Source organism: Salvia splendens, chromosome 9 (genome assembly GCF_004379255.2).
Source record: "Salvia splendens isolate huo1 chromosome 9, SspV2, whole genome shotgun sequence".
Classification (NCBI taxonomy): Eukaryota; Viridiplantae; Streptophyta; class Magnoliopsida; order Lamiales; family Lamiaceae; genus Salvia; species Salvia splendens.
Genome location: NC_056040.1, coordinates 36,428,077 through 36,439,192, shown reverse-complemented (window position 1 = coordinate 36,439,192; position 11,116 = coordinate 36,428,077). Strand labels below are relative to the sequence as shown.

Here is an 11,116-nt window from a genome sequence, read left to right as displayed (position 1 = left end):
GAAGAAGAAGGGAATGATGGAGGTACACCCAAGTTGATCAACAAGGACAAGAAGATGGATCCATTAATCATTCAAAGTGGACCAATTACAAGAGCTAGAGCTAAGAAGATAAAGGAGTCCATGATGCTTTTAGTTGATGAAATAAAAGCCCAATTCCAAGACCATTCAACATTGGGCCAAATGGTGAATATTATTCAAGTTAGTGGGCAGCCCAATGCATGAAGTTTTGAGTCAATATATATCACATTTTGGAGGCCCAAATTGAAGATAAATGATGCATTTTCGTCCAAGTTGGAGCAGCAAAAATGAAGAGTCATTTTTAAGTTACTTTTTGAGTTAAATAAGTGACTTTAGATGTCCTAAAGTCACACCAATAGTTAGGAGTTACTTTTCACTTATTATGAGTCATTCTAAAGGTCTTAAGTTGTACTAATGATATGAGACTTTCAAGAGTCCATTCTAGCCTATAAATAGGCTTGTAAGCATGTCATTTGAGGACACCATTGATCAAATACGAAAATAGACTTTGTCTTGTGAGTTGAATTCTCTTTGTAGAGTTTTTCACTTGTTTGGAACTTATCAAGATACTTTGAGCAAGTTCTTGTGGCGTTCAACCATACCGAGGTTCTTGGCTGATCATATAGCCAACGGGTCGAGGTTTTTCAAGCTCTGGAAGTGGATCAAACCAGATTATCAATCAAGGGAGTCCGCTGCCAAACCTTATACGTGGGGTTCTTGGATCAATATATCCAACGGGTCCTTCGTCCTATCCCAATTCATATCACTTTTGAATCAAAATTGCCCACAATTATACATTTTGTGACGTTTGTGACGTAATATTTTTTTTAAAGATAAACAACCCTAGGGGTGAAGGGTTGAGGCGCACCCACACCCGTGCATTACCAAAAACCATTTGCAACAACCAAACAAACATCGAGTCGCCCAAAAGTGACGACTCGCCATGACAAATTAGAGTACAACGAGAATTTAACATTGACAACAATCAATTAAAAACACGAGAGAGAAGCTCTCCCTTCTCTCTAGAATTCGTCCACTCCCTCTCCCTCCCCTTTGAGGGAGATGTAGTGTGATTGTTGCATCCAACACATGGTGAAGTCCGGCGGTGAGTTGACGGAGGGGGATGCCGATGCCTTGGAACACACGATGCAGCCCCTCTCCTCGCCGGAGTGGAAGTTTCATTCGATTGCACAGTCTAAAACCAAAATGGTTGGCACGCCTCACCCGGAGAAAGCTCGACAAGCCCTCAAACGAGCCGGCCTTGAATCTGGTTCGGAGGTTAGTCGGGCTAAGAAGAAGATGGTCTTTGATATGGTGGATAGTCTCGTTGCGGAATGCCATGGTGAAAGGAAAGGGACGTCGGAAAACAAGCTCGCCCCTTTTGGGGATATGTTGAGCTCTCTAGCCCAAATGGCCAAGGAAGGGAGCGTCCCGACGAGTGGAATGGAAGGGCTCGATGGTGATGAGATGGCCGGAATGTCGCTGGCACCGGCAGGCCGGAATCTTGGAGGATCAAGCATGGAGAAAGAGATGGTCAACCGGCTGACCATTGCAAGTACCATGCCCCACGTGAAGGATGGGGTGGCATGTGAGTTGGTGGGTGCATGTGACTCACAAAAGGAGGAAAAGAAAAAGGCCACTTTTCATGGGCAAGATAATGTTGGCGCATTTGTGGAAAATGCCATTTTGAATTCAAAATCACCACCATGTACTATGCATCCTCATCTTTTTTTTTTAAAGAGAAACAAGTACATTTAATAGAACATATCCTTGGGTTGCATAGCCTGATTTTACATATACAAGCACTGCTAATACAGACACAGCCGCTGGATACTGTCATCAAACATTAAATTTCCATCACTATACAAACATTAAGGAATGATCGAATTACACTTGTCGGAGTCCTAAAGCATTTAGACATAATCACAGTCCGGTGCAGAGGTTTTAGACAGGCTCCTATATGTCAATGGCAATAGTAAGCACAAATCAGGTCCTAAGAGCAACAAGAGTCAGCTTGACCACAGACCAAAGATCTCCCCTTCCTCTGATTACAGAAATAACAATTGAGTTTGATCAGAGAGGACTTCATCTTCGAGTAACCTACTCCAACAAAATTACGAGACATCAAGATACAGTTCTCCCATAGCACACCGATGCTATGTAAAGATTTTTTACCCATTTCTCCTTAACATGTGTGCTTGGGAAAGCAGAAGTCCGAAGTGTTTCTTGTGTTTCATCTGAAGGTTTCCGTCGTGGATTGCTAAGAACAAGGGCAGTTTGATCCCATGTTGCTGCAGTTGATGTGATGCGATAGCCAGAATCCCACCTCCTATGAATACCTTCACTTGGATACAGAAAGTCCAACTCGACAACCTGATCAGAAAAACCTGCCCCACGGGACATAACAATTGCCCATCTAGTTCCAGGTGTAGCCATGGCAGTAACGTAAAAACCTTCTCTCCATTTCTTGTTGATCCACTTGAATGGAAATGACTCACTAACTTTATATGACTGCTGCAGATACGGGGTACCCTTAGACATGACTATTAATGAGCTCCCATTATTAGCCCCTGCTATGGCACTTATGTAGTAATTTTTCTCCCATTGTTCCATGATCTACTCCTTATGAAGGAAATGAGGTGAAAGTTCATAGACTTGATCACTGAAACCGGTCCCTGTATCCATAATCAAGGCCCATAGATTTGAACAAGAGGCCACACTGCTAATATAAAGTCCATCTTCATTTCCTTTCTCAATATGCTGGTCCAATCTTAAATCTGCAACATTGTAATGATATCTTTGCTTCATCGGTCTTCGAGCATTGTACACACTAATCCACTGTATAGCAGGCATTCCCATGCGGACTTTCTTCTTTGGCTGCTCATCATCATCGTCGTCCATCATAAGCCTTCCTCTCTTCTGTCCGACTTGATATACAAGCTTTCGAGCACCTTCAGTGTTGATTGGCCTGATGTCCGGATTCGGACCAATAATCCCATCAAAAAGGGATATGTATTTTGCATAATTAGGCTCTTCATCAAACTTCAAGTTAACAACAAACTCAACAAACTGTTTAAAAGGTGCAGGACAGAAACAACAAAGGGCTTCTGGAGAAGTTCCCATCTTCTTTTTGTGCATGTATTATGCGTGCTTTGTGTACAGTGTGTGTTTATATTTTCAGTAACGTGTGTATTATGTCCAATATATGCAATGTGTGTTTTTTGTGGTAAGTTTGTGTATTTTCTATTTATTTGTGTATAGTGTGTGTGTTTAAATTCTGAATAGCGTGTGTATTTTATACAATGTATGTATTTTGTATAATATATATTCTATGTAATGTAAGTAGCGTGGAGTGTGTCGATAAAGTCTACATTGTGTGTGTAATATTATAGTGCGTTACGGGTATTGTGAGTAATGCACAGGTGTGAATATTATAGTGCGTTACGGGTATTGTGAGTAGTGAATATATTTTGTGCATGTATTATGCGTGCTTTGTGTACAGTGTGTGTTTATATTTTCAGTAACGTGTGTATTATGTCCAATATATGCAATGTGTGTTTTTTGTGGTAAGTTTGTGTATTTTCTATTTATTTGTGTATAGTGTGTGTGTTTAAATTCTGAATAGCGTGTGTATTTTATACAATGTATGTATTTTGTATAATATATATTCTATGTAATGTAAGTAGCGTGGAGTGTGTCGATAAAGTCTACATTGTGTGTGTAATGTGTGCATTGTGTGTATTTTGTGGTAAGAGTATTAATGCGTGTATTTTGTATATAATATGTATTTTGACCGGAGGTGTGTATAGTGTGTGTTTATGTTCTATATAGTGTGTGTATTTTGTATAGTGTATGTTGTGTGTAATGTAAGTAGTGTGCATTTTGCGTATTTTGATCGGGGATGTGTATAGTGTTTGTTAATATTTTGAATAGTGTGATTTTATGCAATTTATGTATTTTATATAGATGACAAGTATTCCTCCCAACTTTTCAAGTTAACAACAAACTCAACAAACTGTTTAAAAGGTGCAGGACAGAAACAACAAAGGGCTTCTGGAGAAGTTCCCATCTTCTTTTTGTGCATGTATTATGCGTGCTTTGTGTACAGTGTGTGTTTATATTTTCAGTAACGTGTGTATTATGTCCAATATATGCAATGTGTGTTTTTTGTGGTAAGTTTGTGTATTTTCTATTTATTTGTGTATAGTGTGTGTGTTTAAATTCTGAATAGCGTGTGTATTTTATACAATGTATGTATTTTGTATAATATATATTCTATGTAATGTAAGTAGCGTGGAGTGTGTCGATAAAGTCTACATTGTGTGTGTAATGTGTGCATTGTGTGTAGGATAGGTGACGGTGAGCCCATCCGGAGATTCGTGCTGCTATCTTTTCCCGAAGGAACATAAACATATCTGTTCGTTTGATGCCACAATAAATAGGAACCCCTAGGTAGAGGAAAGGAAAGGTACCTTGTGAGAAACCTCCCGCGGATTGTATGAGATTAGCACTCTCTTACATTACACACAAAATACGCTATACAAAATACACACACTATATAGAACGTAAACACACACTATACACACCTCCGGTCAAAATACATATTATATACAAAATACACGCATTAATACTCTTACCACAAAATACACACAATGCACACATTACACACACAATGTAGACTTTATCGACACACTCCACGCTACTTACATTACATAGAATATATATTATACAAAATACATACATTGTATAAAATACACACGCAATTCAGAATTTAAACACACACACTATACACAAATAAATAGAAAATACACAAACTTACCACAAAAAACACACATTGCATATATTGGACATAATACACACGTTACTGAAAATATAAACACACACTGTACACAAAGCACGCATAATACATGCACAAAATATATTCACTACACACAATACCCGTAACGCACTATAATATTCATATACGAGAACTACATATGTAGCACTATAAACACACTATATAAAACTATAAACCACTAAAATCATACACACAAAATACAAATTGTATTGAAAATACACACTACACAAAATACACAATTTCCACACATACACACACATCCCAAACAATGCATACTTTATACACAAAGTACACACAATCCACATGCTCCAAACTTCGTACATTGCAAAAATACAAATTAATCAAAATAAATACATTGCATAAAATAGACACACTATACACATCTCTGGTCAAAATACAAACATTAATAATAAAATACACACATTAAACATGAAAAACACACATCACAAAAATACATACATTGCATAAATACATAAACTATACCAAATATAAATAAACACTATACAAATCCCCGATCCAAACACACATTATAAATAAATTACATACATTAAACACAAGAGGGCCGTTCTACCTCTTTTTGTTCTTGGCAAACCAACAACAAAGTCCATTGAAATATCCTCCCAAGGTGCACTAGGAATTGGTAACGGTTTGTACAAACCATGTGGGTGTGATTTAGACTTGGCTTGCATGCAAGTTATGCATCTTTTACAAATTCTTTCAACATCCACACGCATTTTAGGCCAAAAGAAATGTTCAAGCAAAACATTCATTGTCTTATGGACTCCAAAATGACCCATTAAACCACCACCATGAGCTTCACGCACAAGCAATTCACGCATAGAACCTTTAGGAATGCATAATTTGTTTTCTCTAAACAAATAGCCATCATGCCTATAGAACTTGTCAAATGCAGCATGCTCACAAGCTAAATAGATAGAAGAAAAGTCCGGGTCATTATCATACATTTCCTTAATCAACTCAAAACCAAGCAACTTAGAACTCAAAGTAGTGATCAAAATGTACCTCCGAGATAATGCATCAGCCACAATATTTTCTTTTCCCTTTTTGTATTTGATTACATAGGGAAATGATTCAATGAATTCCACCCACTTAACATGTCTCTTGCTAAGCTTACCTTGACCTTTCAAGTACTTGAGAGATTCATGATCCGTGTGAATTACAAACTCTCTAGGCCACAAGTAATGTTGCCATGTTTCCAAAGCTCTAACCAAAGCATATAACTCCTTGTCATACGTTGGATAGTTCAATTGAGCTCCTTTCAACTTTTCGCTAAAGTACGCGATTGGCTTCCTATCCTGCAACAAAACAGCTCCTATGCCTACCCCAGATGCATCACATTCAAGCTCAAACATGTTATCAAAGTTAGGCAAAGAAAGAATTGGTGCAGTTGTAAGTTTTTCCTTAAGGAGATTAAAAGCATGTTCTTGTTTTTCTCCCCAATAAAAACAAACATCCTTTTTCACAATTTCATTCAAAGGTGCAGCAATTGTACTAAAATCCTTGACAAACCTCCTATAAAAACTAGCAAGACCATGAAAACTTCTAACTTGTGCTACATTTTGAGGAATTGGCCATTCTAAAATAGCTTTCACCTTCTCTTTTTCCATTTCAATCCCATTAGCACTTATAACAAAACCCAGAAAAACAACTTTATCCATGCAAAAAGAACACTTTTTGAGATTTGCATACAATGATTCTTTTCGTAAGGTATCCAAAACTGCACGCACATGGTTAAGATGTTCATTCACATTTTTGCTATAGACAAGAATATCATCAAAATAAACAACCACAAATTTTCCAATGAATTTTCTCAAAACATGGTGCATCAACCTCATGAAAGTACTTGGTGCATTAGTTAAACCAAAAGGCATTACTAACCACTCATATAGACCAAATTTTGTTTTAAAGGGCTGTTTTCCATTCGTCTCCTTCTCTAATTCGAATTTGATGATAACCACTTTTCAAATCGATCTTACTAAACACAACAGAACCATGCAATTCATCAAGCATATCATCTAGCCTAGGAATAGGATAGCGATACTTTACCGTGATTTTGTTGATTGCTCGGCAGTCGATGCACATCCTCCATGATCCATCTTTCTTAGAAACAACAATTACCGGAATAGCACATGGACTCATGCTCTCACGGATTTTTCCATTGTCCAACAACTCTTGCACTTGCCTTTGAATTTCCTTAGTCTCTTCGGGATTGGCTCTATAGGCTGGTCGATTTGGTAGAACTGCCCCGGGAATAAGGTCAATTTGGTGTTCAATACCTCTTAATGGCGGTAATCCACTTGATTCTTCCACGGGAAAAACATCTTCGAATTCCTGTAAAAGAGACACAAAAGCACTTGGCAAAGAAGTGGTTAATTCGTTAGTGGTAAACAAAGACTGTTTGTACACTAAGATGAAAACACTCTTTTTTTCAACTATTGCACTCTTTATTTCTCTTGCTCCCACATAAAAGTTCTTTTTTTCATTCGGACTCTTTTCACTTGACTCTTTTTCAATGCCCTCACCTTTTTTCCTCTCATTCTTACTTTTCTCTCGACTCTTTTTTTCACTCGACTCTTTTTCAATGCTCTCACTTCTTTTCCTCTCAACCTCACGAGCTCTCCTTGCTTGTGACAATTTCTGTTGGTCCTCTTGAACTTGTTGAGGTGTTAAAGACACAAGCATAATAGACTTGTTGTTGTGCTTGAAGGTGTAGTGGTTGTGAAATCCATCATAAGTCACTCTACGATCAAACTGCCATGGCCTCCCCAAAAGAATGTGACTAGCATGCATTGGCACAACATCGCAAAGAACATCATCTTTATAATTGCCAATTGAAAACGAAATTAGAACTCGCTTAGTCACTCGAATTTCTCCACATTCATTAAGCCATTGTAGCTTGTACGGATTAGGATGTTTTTCCGTTGTTAAGCTCAACTTTTCCACCATTTCAGAACTTGCAACGTTTACACAACTACCACCATCAATAATCATTATGCAAAGTTTACCTTGGACCAAACACCTTGTGTGGAAGATGTTCTCCCTTTGCTGATCATCGTTTCTGTTTTGCATGTTTAGAGCCCTTCGAACCACCAAAAGTTCTCCATGTTCTGGTTCAATCTCCTCCAATTGTTTATCCTCCTCCTCCTCATCATCATCTTCACGTTCACTTTCAGATTCTATCTCTCCATTTGGCTTCAAAATCATCACCCTTTTGTTTGGACATTGAGATGCAATGTGTCCAACACCTTGACAACGAAAACATTTGATATCTCTATTTCGAGTAGAAGTAGAAGTAGAAATACCTTTACCCTTCTCAAATTCTTTGGACTTGGATGTCGACGCCTCATTTTGGGGTTTAGAACCTGCCCCAAAATTGGGTTTGGTTGAAGTCCACTCTTTTGTCCTTGAAGAATGAGAACTTGTTGAAAAATTCTTTTGGATTGTTCCCTTCTTCTTCAATTGTCCCTCCACCTTCATGGCCATATGAACCATGTCCTCCAACTCCACATAGTGTTGAAGCTCCACAATGTTTGCAATCTCCCTATTCAGCCCACATAAGAATCGAGCCATAGTTGCTTCTCTATCTTCTTCAACATTTGCCCTAATCATGGCAATCTCCATGTCTTTGTAGTACTCATCAACAGATTTAGTACCTTGTTTCATAGATTGTAATTTTTGATACAATTCACGAAAATAATGAGAAGGTACAAATCTCTTACGCATTATGCTTTTCATTTCTTCCCAAGTCGAAACTGGTCTTCCTCCGTATCGCCTTGTACTGGTTGTCAATTGATCCCACCAAACTATAGCATAGTCAGTGAATTCAATAGCAGCAAGTCTAACCTTTTTCTCCTCGGAATAGTTGTGACATTCAAAGATGAGATCCACCTTTCTCTCCCACTCCAAATAAGCTTCGGGGTCACTCCTTCCTTGGAATGTTGGGATCTTCAGTTTGATGCTTCTCAAATCACCATCCACTTCATTTGTACGCCCTCTTCTACCGTTTCCACGTCTCTCATTTCGATGCCTATATGAAGCATCATCTTCTCCTCCACTCTCTTCCTCCTCGTTATTATTTTCATTTGTTGCCTGAACTTCTAGCCTCTCCAACCGCCCTGAAACACTTTCCAGAATCCGTGCAAACCTTGCAAATTGTTGTTGCATGGCTTTCAACGTAGGATCAACTGGAATATGATCGTCAGTAGAATCCATCCTCACAGTTCACTCGTGTATCACACAAAATTAAACCTCACAAAACACTCGTGTATATCACTCGTTGGCTTTTACCTCCCCTCAAATAACCTCACCACTCAAGCCTTTTACCACTCTTTCTCTTTTGCAAAGATAACACAAGTAAAAAAACAAATCAAAAACAAAACAAGAACTAATAACGACCAACCAAACTTCAGCCCTTTGAATGAAGGATGAAAGGAAATGGTCAAGAAAATATGAGGTGAAATATGTATTGGGGTTTTTTTTTTTTTTTTGGATTTTTTTTTTCGAATTTTTTTTCTGATTTTTTTTTCGGATTTTTTTTTTGATTTTTTTTTTTTTTGGATTTTTTTTTCAAGGATATGAAAGATAAACAATGTAAGATAAAGCTATGGATAGATCAATACCAGTTGGCTCGTGATACCAAATGATATGGATTGGGATACGACGAAGGACCCGTTGGATATATTGATCCAAGAACCCCACGTATAATGATTGGCAGCGGATTTCCTTGATTGATAATCTGGTTTGATCCACTTCCAGAGCTTGGAAAACCTCGACCCGTTGGCTATGTAATCAGCCAAGAACCTCGGTATGGTTGAACGCCACAAGAACTTGCTCAAAGTATCTTGATAAGTTCCAAACAAGTGAAAAACTCTACAAAGAGAATTCAACTCACAAGACAAACTCTATTTTCGTATTTGATCAATGATGTCCTCAAATGACATGCTTACAAGCCTATTTATAGGCTAGAATGGACTCTTGAAAGTCTCATATCATTAGTACAACTTAAGACCTTTAGAATGACTCATAATAAGTGAAAAGTAACTCCTAACTATTGGTGTGACTTTAGGACATCTAAAGTCACTTATTTAACTCAAAAAGTAACTTAAAAATGACTCTTCATTTTTGCTGCTCCAACTTGGATGAAAATGCATCATTTATCTTCAATTTGGGCCTCCAAAATGTGATATATATTGACTCAAAACTTCATGCATTGGGCTGCCCACTAACTTGAATAATATTCACCATTTGGCCCAATGTTGAATGGTCTTGGAATTGGGCTTTTATTTCATCAACTAAAAGCATCATGGACTCCTTTATCTTCTTAGCTCTAGCTCTTGTAATTGGTCCACTTTGAATGATTAATGGATCCATCTTCTTATCCTTGTTGATCAGCTTGGGTGTACCTCCATCAAAAAGTATTGCTTGTTGGCCAAGTAAACCAACGTATAAGAGTTATGCTTCAAATAGGTTGTTAAGAGATGACAATTCCTATGATGTTATATCGATGAAAATAATCCTATCTTGATCCAATTACCTAACAAAGATCGTACAATAAAATTTTGTAGGTCATTTGGATAGAAGTGGTTTCCTTGTTGGCCAAGGAAAGCCAAATATAAATAGTTAAGCCCGGTGGTGAGTTAGTAATTGTCATATCTTCATCCTCCTTCTCACTAAAAACCCCTCCCTCATAGTCCCACGCCGAATCATCCTTTCCGACCACCATGTCACCACTGCGAACCACCCACCACCCTCATTAACTCACGTTAGCACCCCACCGCCGGTCACCCTCTCCAACCAACCCCAGCCACCCATACATCCCTTCTCCGGCTTACCCTCTCTGCCACCTCAACCACCACCACGCAAGCTCCCCCCTAGTCGGACTTGGCTCGCGTGCCCCACCGAGCTCCAATCCACATCTCGGCCACACCTCGCAGAAGTCTTCCCCTCGGCTGGCCGAAACAATGGGCCACCCGCCGGACTCCGAGGAGGTGATATCCATCTCGGATCAAAATATGGTCAACCCACCGGACCTTGCTCCGGGGGTTGAGGAAGCACGGGTCCTCTCGGACCAACAAATGGTTTTCCGATCAGCCGAGGCCACCTCCCCCAAACAACCGACCATTGGGCAGTTGGAGAAGTCCAAAGATTGTAACAACCACGCGGAGTACATCGAGGGTACATTGGGTGCGGGATTGTCGAAGTCAAGAGTGGCTAGTAGGAGTCACCCAAATGTGGATGAGG

General features: G+C 38.9%; 1 pseudogene; it reads right to left on the bottom strand.

Moving 5' to 3' along the window:
* Positions 1 to 2,009: 2,009 nt before the first annotated feature.
* LOC121747059 lies at positions 2,010 to 4,090 on the bottom strand (annotated as a pseudogene).
* Positions 4,091 to 11,116: the final 7,026 nt, after the last annotated feature.